The following is an 8935-nucleotide window of genomic DNA, read 5'->3' on the forward strand; positions in this document are numbered from 1 at the left end:
ATCATAAACACAGCACATAGTCCAGCACACTTGGGAGAAAAGGCAATGATAGACAGCTTACAGAATATCTACTTTAACAAGCATATGCGTACAGCATCGAAACAGAAAGTACGAACATGTATGATCTTTTGCCAGTTCAATCCAGGTAAAGGCATTCCGGTGGAACAAGGCGGATTTCATCCTCCTGACCACCCTTTTGAGGTCCTCCAGATGGATTATATCCAAATGAACAGATGTAGAGGTTACAAGTATGTCTTGGTAGTTGTGTGTGCACTATCTAGATGGACAGAAGCATATCCAGTTCCAGATTATACTGCTGTGACAACAGCCAGGCAATTAGTGCGCGAGTACTTCCCCAGGTATGGATTGCCTCGGGTCGTATATTCCGATAACGGTCAGCCATTCTCCTCTGAATTAATGAAACAAGTGTCTCTTCTGTTAGGATATACTTGGAAATTCCATTGTGTAAGACACCCTGAAGCAGCAGGCCTTGTAGAAAGACATAATCAGACAATCAAAACAAAACTTGCTAAGATATGTGCAGAAAAAGGCGTGGATTGGATGGTAGCTTTACCGGTTGCCCTCTTTTACATGCGTATGGTAGCTCATTCCAGAACAGGCCTATCCCCGTATGAAGTAGTCTTCGGTAGACCGCCAAATATGTGGGGTACACCTATGCCTAAAAGAATAACTGATGTTGACAGTAACATGCTGACAGATTACCTGGCTTCCTTGATGTCTGCACTACTCTCTTGTCGTTCACAGGTTGCTGCCGCCTTCCCTGACAACACCCAGGTCAAGGAACACGCCATAGTCCCTGGGGACTTCGTTTTTGTGCGGAACTTTGATCGATCAAGCCCCCTTGAGCCACGTTGGAAGACGCCGAAGTTGGTGCTACTGACCACGAGGACCGCAATAAAAGTCGAGGGACGCAAAGGATGGATCCACGCTCAGCACTGTAAAAGACACTTTGGACAATCTGGTACTTCAGTAAAAGACAATACAGACTTTGCGCCGCTTGCGCCGCCTGCGCCGCCTGCGCCGCCTTTACTAGAAAAGACTCCACAGCAGGAGTATAAATCTAAGTTAAGATCTAGTAAGTCAGACGTAGTTTAATTGTCTAAGTCCACTCGGTGGTAAATCGGTTAGACTAGATTTCTGACATGTATAAGATCACATACGAGAATAGTAAGAAAAAAAACATGAAAGCAAAATACTGCAAGCTATTACGCAGTAGATGTATAGTTACTTTGATCATTCTTTTTATTCTGTGCATTGTTATAATCTGTGTCAGTTTATTACTACATGTTTTCTTTCCTATTTCCTCACATATACACTCTTCCAGTAACAGCACCATAGAGCATACATTTAGTGAACTGCCACCTCATGAATTGTCATATCGACTTGCATTGCGTAACAATACTTTTATTCGAATGTTACAACATTCTCATCAGACCAGCAATGCGACTGATTGCTGGGTATGTGGCCAACTGCCACCTTATCAAAAGGCGAAGGGAGTTCTGCCCTACTATCCTCTGTCGTTCTCACACAATGGTTCATGTGGAGCATGGTTTGCCTTAATGACCTCAATAGATAGAAAGTACATAGCTTATCCAGGTGGCTGGATATATGGAAACCTGAATAAAGTAATGAATGAAGCATGTTTTCCAGACAAAGACGGATTTCCTCAAAGGAAGGGAACCGATCTAGAGAATGAAGAGTACGAGCAGGGAAATGCATCCGTTAATTTTATAATGTTAAATGTTCAGCCCAAGCAAAATACAGGTCCACCGTTTATTTCAGTTCTACCAGCAAAAGGTGATTTATGTGTTAATAAGAAAGGCTCAGTACATATGGGACACAGCGAGTGTAAAGTTGTAGTAGAGTTTAATGATAAAGGACTTTCTTCTTTCAAAACATCACGCCATACCTATTTCATTTGCGGTCAGACAGCCTATGTACATCTGCCCTTAGACTGGGGTGGGACTTGTTATATAGCATTCTTATTGCCACCTGTATTCTTGGCCCCATCCCATTATCATAGAGATTCACGACTAGAACATGTTAGAGTAAGGAGAGAGACAGATGCCTCAGGGATTGATCAGACTGAAACAGCTTGGGAGCAATATACAGATTTCAACAAAGGATTCTTTTTCATCATAGGTCCCGTCCAAAACAGTAAACTGATACGCAAGTTAACAAGGACTCTTGAGGCAGTAGTGAATGTGACTGCATCTGCCCTGGCGAACTTGACCCAGGAACAGTCTGCTATGAGACTTGTTGTTCTTCAACATCGCCTCGTTCTAGACGTCATCTTGGCGGATAGGGGTGGAGCTTGTAGCGTGATCCGATCTAGTTGTTGCGTTTTCATCCCAAATAACGCGCCATCTGTGTATGCAGCGATAACAAGGCTCCACAAGATTGCTCATGGCATACATCAAGACCCAGGCACATGGACCTGGTCCAGTTGGCTCTGGGGTGTGATATCTGCTTGGGGATGGAAAGTGTTGTCCTTCCTAGGAATGATCCTACTTATGATATTTGGTTGCTGTCTCTGTCTGCAGTGTGGCCCGGCCATTTGCGGCCTGTGTGCAACTGCATGTGTTCCACATCCAAGTATACAAAGGGTTAAGGACGAACAAATGATGCTGTATGATCAACTATACGGTCTCATGAATATAGATGTATCCTGAAGGGTTAAGTAGGGGACAAGGAGGGAATGAGGAAAATGAAATTTTGCCTGACCAAGATGCCCCCTACGTGTACCCTATGTTACATGTATGTGCATGTCACCCATGCATATTTCTCTTAGTGGCTTGAATCACAAGGCCTCTGCAATCACGTCCTGCATTAAGGTGCCTGTCATCAAGTTTCCCAAACGTTAAGCTAACATGAAGGCCCATGTATTTGCATTGTGCACTTTTAAATAAATATTGTAATGAACCCTTTTTGTGGTTCAGTCTGAGCCACTTTCTGAATTAGGGTTTTCATGACACCTGACACACTGAAAGCTGCAGTTACGTATCTCTGACCTCGCATACTTCTAGCTCAGCCGAAAGAGACCCAGCAAGGGTTGCCAAGATAGTATTATGAATAACAGTTATCTGCCTGCTGTACAGAGTCACATTCCTGCCCAGTGAGGAAGGTAAACAAAACCCGTCCGCGGAAGATAGGGCCTAGCCTCTCTGTCTCCATTGAAGTAAATCACAGTGCTTGCATCCATAGAAAGCTCACAGCCCCATGCAATGCACGAAGAAATATATGCTTTTTCTGATTCTTAGCGATGAGCAACCTTTGCTTCAGATAATACATCCCCTGACTTAAGATATCAGTTAGTACCAGACGTGCTGGTCGCCTTGACACTAAAGATCTCTCTACTAGACTGAAAGTCAGCTCTCCTCCCAGTTACACGTCAATTGCACATCATGCTCAAATTGCGTGCACAAGTAGGGCAAAGTTCCAGCCTGCCATGTAACTCCTCCTCTATGTAGCCACCCACCTATCACCCACCTGTGACTCATCAAGTGTACACCCTCATGCACGCCCACATGCTCTTATCTCTTTCTTTCATGCTCTGCCTGGAGCGCTCCTCCCTATGTACAAGGAAAAATGTATATATGTGTTGTTCTCTGTAAATAATGTTAGAAGACCCTTCCTGAACCTCAGTGGTGATGGAACAGATTCTCCCTTAACTCGAGTTATTGGAATAAAGCCCTTTTAACTTGGACACCACGGACTCTCTGCCTCTCATTTGATACATGCTAATTGTTAATGCCTAGAAATTATGCCAGGGTAATAATTTATTTACCACAGGAATACCACTAACCCAACTCCGAACAAAATGGTCTGTAGAACTGGACAGGGACCTGACAGATAGAGAGTGGGCTTGCATATTGGAATTCTCTAAGAAAGTATCCCGAACCGCTAAATTTAAATATATATAGTACAAGATTCTACATAGGGCATATCTCACACCTCACCGCGTTAATAGCATGTAGCCGGATGCACAACTCTCTTGTCCTAGATGTCAGGAGGCAGATGCTGATTTACTCCATATGTTGTGGAGTGCCATGGTTACGAGTATTCTGGAACACGATAACATATGGGGTGCAGGAGACCACCGGCACGGATGTTTGGGCAACAGCAGAAAGTTGTCTATTAGGACTAAACAAGTGTCCAAAAGGGCAGAAGGTCCAGTACAGATTCGGTGACATGGCTATGCTAATTGCGAAATGTGGCATCACCATGAAAATTGCTTCTCCTCCTACACCACTTTTTTGGGATGCAGAAATTACCCGTTGGGGCACCACAGAGAGTGCGATTATTAGACAAGAAGAATTTCGTGGCCTACGTAAAATTCCCATCTCTATGGAATGGAATCAGATGTTGGAATTGTTTAAAGCCACAGATCCATTGACTTCTCCAAAATCTCAGGTCGCACCCACACCACCCACATCCCTATTAGCTGATCAACTGAACCTGTGTGATACCATATCTCTTACAATATCTTAATACCTAGGAGCATATACCTGTTAATGATTAGTATAACTACATGTTTTTAAGCAAGAGAATTTAATCTCATGTTATAATTAGGTTTATATAGGAAGCCAGAGAATCGGGGGGGGGGGTATTTTCAGTAAAAATATAGTACTTTATAACTAATTGCATAAACGCGAGTTTGATAATATTAGGCTGTATATCTACACTTCTAATCCTAATTTCTTAGATTTCCTATTCCACTGTAAAGTATAACTACTCATATATACGTTTACAGCATGGTTGTATTATTCTATCGCCGGATTACCGGTCCCAGCTATGTATCTCATCTGCAACAAGAATTGGAAAAAACTCAATAAAAATTGTGTTTAAAAACAAAGAAAAAGAAAGAAGAACAATTGTTTTTTTCAGTTTGTTCAATATTTTAGCATTGTGCAAACATTTATTTTGGATCACAACATTTACATCATTCACTACAGGACAAGCAACAAAAATGCTGGAAATTGGTTTGCTGGGCCTTCTTTTCTCGCACCAGTACGTTTCTGTAATAAGGTCGATATTATGAACCATATGATTTTATCAAAACAACCACAATTGCGGCAATACAGCAAAAGCATTGCTGCTGTAAAGATAATAAAACATATTAAAGTCTAATAAACAATATGGGCCCGGTTGGGACGGTAGTCCCAGGTTTTTATCACTCCTAAACTAATTGAGAAGTTGCTCTAGGAAACAGTGAAAGCTCACGCAGAACTCTGCTTATGACATGCCGATTCATTCTCTCATAGATGTTTGCTGTAATTACCTAGATTCCTTTCAACCTCTGCTCTCGGTCAAATTCGTACTACCCAGCGTCCCCCAAAATATGTGTTTTATAATCCCAAAGGTCACTTAGAACCTGTTGCTGTTATTGCTATAACTTGTCACATGAGCTGTGGTTTTTGTTGGCGTCCAAAGGGCTCAAAGCAATGCTCTTGATAACAGCAGACTCATTCAGATTTCTGTTCATGCGTCATGGTTACAAGAAGCACCATATTCCCAAAGAGCACTATGCAGTGTTCCATACATAGCACGACCTACATTGCGAAAACAAAGAGGGATCGCAGTTAGGGGAAAAGGAAAGGAACATAGGTATACTATGACAAATCAACAGATTATGTTGGATTTTGAAAGAAGGGGAGGAGACAAATTTTCGTACTGTCCAATAAGAAGACTATTATAAGCGAAGCATTATAGAGAGCCAGGGACAAACAGGTTTCAAATCAGATGGTCCCTTTTTTTCTTCTTCCGCAATGGACAAGTGCCCGAAGCATAATGGGCCCAACCAATAGTTCCCAAGCTGTTTTAAAAGCAAGCGCTAAATCTACCACAACCGCATGTAAGAGGGGAACACTTTGGGTTAGCAAAAGACTGAAAAGCTATATTTGATGGATTTTTGTGGCCGGGTCCTAGCTGCATTCAATAATATTGCAAAGAATGTGTTCTATTTCAAAAGATTAATTTATAGGCATATCCCTAAAACTGAGCTTTAATCCCTACCTATCTTTAGGAGATTGGGTCTTTAATCCCTTCCACTCGGTGTTACCTGTATCTTTGTATTACTGAAATTAAGCAACCAGGTTCCTTGAAGTAGTACCACTTCGGCATACTGAACCAATGTATGTTGCCAACACCATGACAGAGGGTTTCTCTCATATAAGATTCATATTCCCAAAAGATTACCAGATGAGGGAAACTCCATTCCTCTCCAATGTTATGCACTTAACTATGTACTCATCTTGAAATTCATAAATTAAGATCCTCAGTCCATCACCCGCAAACTGATGGACTAGAAGAGTAATATAATTCCACAAGAAAGAACATTCTAAAAAATTGTATTAAGGAGGAAATAATTGGGATTCCTTAATATACTTTGTGTTAGTTGCCCCAAAGTATAAGGTTCAAACTTCAACTGGCTTTTGAATTTGTATTTGGCAGGATACCCCAAATCCTTTTAGATCTGGTCCAAGAATAGTGGGAGAGACCTCCTATTGATTTTATTTTACTCATTTATATGGCGCAGCGAATCATCACCAGAGGGATCTCTCGGCGCCTGAGAGAGGGACACCAAATGGGCAGCAGAGTCTAAAACAGCCTGGTTTTGAGTAGCTTCTTAACACAGGAAAGCCTTTATTAGAGTATGTAGGCACATTATTGGGCTCATTACAATGTTGGGTGGAATCACTTCCACCAGACACTGACTCGGTCATGAGACCGACCGAGACCCGTTCGGCAGTCCCGACCGCCCCATTAGGATGTGACTGAACACTGTCCAGTTGCATTCCTATATTTCACTATGGAATCATGCATTCTGGCCATAAACTGGCCATAATGCATGCTCCCATAGTCAAATGGGAGGTGCGGTTCATCCTGCACCCTGTGGCAGGCACCTTAAGGTGCCTACTCCAAGGAGCAGGGATCAACTGGGGAGCACCATAGATACTCCCTCGGCCTCCAACCGAAGGCCGTGCACCCAAGGGGGCGCTGCTGGGGCCCCCGAAGACGCTTTCCGACATTGTTTCCATGTCGGATAGGCCGGCATGTAAACCGTCATCGTAATCTCATGGGTTGAAAGAGCCGCCCTTCAGATTACCGGCTGGATTCTGACTGGCGATGGTCTCTCTGAGCCAGTCAGAAGCCAACGGGAATGGCTGGCCAGTTTCCTTACCAACCTCCTCCATCTTAATGAGGCGGTCGGGAAGGAAACCAAACAGCCCATTATGATGCGGCTGTAAAGGCTGTGACTGTAGGTTGAAGCCTTTAAGAGCTGCATCGTAATCGACCCTTATGTATGTCAATTGAAGGACAATATGGCTATAGCTCAACAACAACATCAATATGACCGTTATGTCAAACTACAAGTCTTGAAACCTAATGATTGTGTTTTGCTATTACTATATTCTAATGAGAATAACATGAAATTGTCAGTGACAGGAATTTTACAAAGCTCTAAAAAGAATCTATGAAATTACCCATCAAATTTAATTGCCTGCAAAAGGTATGGAGAGGTAAATGTATCATGTCAATTTATTTTTTTAAAAATCAGAAGGCCCAGAACCGGGAATTTCCACTATAGCTTTGACACTATAGGAGTCTAAAATTCAGCTTAAAGGAGAAGTAACAAAGGGAAAGGCTTAAGTTGGGATTCAGAACAAGATGTAGACACCTTGTTGAAATCCTTCCCAGGTCTGTTTTTTCAGAGGCACCAGGAAGTACAAATGTAATATACCATTATGTTAGTACTGAACTGAGGAAGCTAATAAGACAAAGTGCAGGTCATCTAAGTAGACAAGTCTTTGCACATAGAATGAGCATGTTTTGTAGAATGATCTTGTCAGTGGCATAACAAAGGCCCCCACTGCCTGGTGCAGGGGGCCCAAGCTCCAGGGGGTTCCCTCGGACAGTAGCCTGGCCTGAGAGCTCCTGAGTGTGGTGGAGGAGGCCCGTCCATGTACTTTGCAGGGAGGACCCCTAAAGTTTTGTTACGCCACTGGATCACGTATGACATGTCATGGTGGCAGTTAAAAAAAAACCTTCCCTCGGCCAGAAAAGTTATAACTCATAGATGGAAGAGGTGTGGTGCCGCGGCCAGGGCGACTGACTCCAGAATCTGGGGATCACGGCGGTTCGATCCCCGTGCCGGCGGCAGATTAGCCCAACACCATGTGACTCTGAGCAATAGCTTGCTTAATCTTCCCGACGACCCCCAGCACCTAGAGACCCTTACGGGTGATTGTGTGCGCTTTACAAATGTGGATTATTATTATTATTATAGTTCAGTGAAGCTGGACATAAGTCTGGCTGTAGTCCAGGTCGTAGAAGAAGGTGCTAAAACATTCAGACACACACATGCACCCACGCACGTGCACACACACAATGTGCAGTAGAAATCTGAGCTATGGTGACCGCTAGGGCAAGTAGGGATCCTTCTTGGATGAAATTAGGGTTGTTTCAAATAAGTGGATGTATTACTAAATAAACACTGTTGTTGGGACTTTGGCCCATTTAACACTGTTTATTGTTGTTTTAAATGACTGGAGATTCTCAGCTTGAAGACAGGGAATGAATCGGGCATGCACATCTAAAAAAAAAAAATCAATGTTGGAGAAGTATATTTTTTTTAACATTGTGGAGGAGGAGGATGTGAAGTTGACAGCGAGTGCACCAGCAGCAAGCAGCCAGCATGTATCCAAACCCCTGCACAAATAGAGCTGGAGATAATCTATAGTATGTTCTTCTTTGCGCCTCATGTTGCACTCATTTAAAATCCCTAAACGTTTCTACAGATTCACAGACATTGAAGATTCCGTCTAAACTCGGCCTTTAACCAATGTAACTATATAATGAGGTCAACCAGAGATTATGACCTCCATAAGAAAGAAGGCAGCCGACCTGCATA

Source organism: Lissotriton helveticus, chromosome 3_2, assembly GCF_964261635.1.
Source record: "Lissotriton helveticus chromosome 3_2, aLisHel1.1, whole genome shotgun sequence".
Taxonomy (NCBI): domain Eukaryota; kingdom Metazoa; phylum Chordata; class Amphibia; order Caudata; family Salamandridae; genus Lissotriton; species Lissotriton helveticus.